Source organism: Frankliniella occidentalis, unplaced genomic scaffold, assembly GCF_000697945.3.
Source record: "Frankliniella occidentalis isolate FOCC.00 unplaced genomic scaffold, Focc_3.1 Scaffold195, whole genome shotgun sequence".
NCBI lineage: Eukaryota > Metazoa > Arthropoda > Insecta > Thysanoptera > Thripidae > Frankliniella > Frankliniella occidentalis.
Window position 1 is genome coordinate 186,026 of NW_026267321.1, and position 1,335 is coordinate 187,360.

A 1,335-nucleotide genomic window follows, 5' to 3' on the forward strand; every position below is an offset into this window, starting at 1 on the left:
ATGATAATAAGACAATGCATAGCTGCCGATGCCCCGATCATGGCCGTGTACAAAGCTTCGTATCCGATAAGAATGAGTACAAACAGTCGAGCCCACGGCTGTGTCGGCATAGCAAGCCAGGCTCCAAGAATACAGAGGACATTTGCACATCACGCCATGATCAGTTTAATAAGAAAATATTCCATACTCCGCGAATCGTTATCAGCCCCTGAAAGTACGAGCTCGAATTACATTTTGAAAAACAGTGAGGTTCCTTAGAGAGTGGCTGGCGGGCAAATTGTCTACGGAGGTTGGCGTCAGCGAAGTCCTGCAAAGGCAGATTATAGTTTTGGTATGAGGCTTTTTGGAAAATACCTCTGCATTTCCTTTGCAAAATATGGTTTCGACTAAAGATGGTGTACCATAGCCGCCAATCTCTGAGGGTACAGGTGTACGATTTCATAAGCCGCTCACATTTTGTGGAAGCATGCCTTTTTAAAATTGCCTTCTTTACCAAAGGCAGGAACACAACAGTCCAAAAGAACGTCGGCCAGGACTTCACTTGCTCCGGTGAAATGAAGGACAGCCAAAAGACTGCTGGCCTACCCTGCCACTGCCCCCGCCCCCTCTCCCTCTACAGGCGTCGCGGAGGGGCCGGCCGCAGCTTCCCCGCCCAACAGTCTGAAGCTCAAATCGCGGAGTGTTAAATTTACTGTGTGAAAGGTGACGTCAGCCAGGATGCTGCTCTCGCCCTCCCCTGCCCCGCAATCAATTATTGGTCTCTCCAACAATTCGACTGCCACTGCATCGAGCTCTCCCTCCCGCCCCTCTCCAACACCCTGAGCGGGTCCCCAGGCGGGTCCCAAGGCGGGTCCCCAGGCGGGTCCCTAGGTGGGTCCCTAGGCGGGTCCGCAGGCGACATTTTATTTAAAACACAAATGTCGCAACACAAGCAGTGATTGGCGGATGGCCCACAAGGTTGAAAGGTCCGTATTGTGTTTCTTCGTTACTAAGTTAAATATTTCGCGGCCATCCTGAAATCATATGCTCGGGTCACGTCACGTCCTTGACCTTCGTACCAGCCGGGAAAGTGCAAATGGCTGCCGTTTAAGCCGCGGTGTGCTGGACTGCCGGTCGGTCGCTGTGATACGGTGGATTCAGGACCGGGAGTCCCGCCGCCGTGAGTTCTTCGTGAATGCGCGCTTCGGGGATGCTGGCTGGGAGCCGCCGCACGACAAAGCGCTCAACCCTCCCGTGTTTTGGCGTGTGGGTTGTAAAGCCAGTGCCCCTGACTTTTGAGTCTCATCATGACCATACTACCATCTCGGTCGTGAGGTCGTCCTGTTTCGCCGCGAG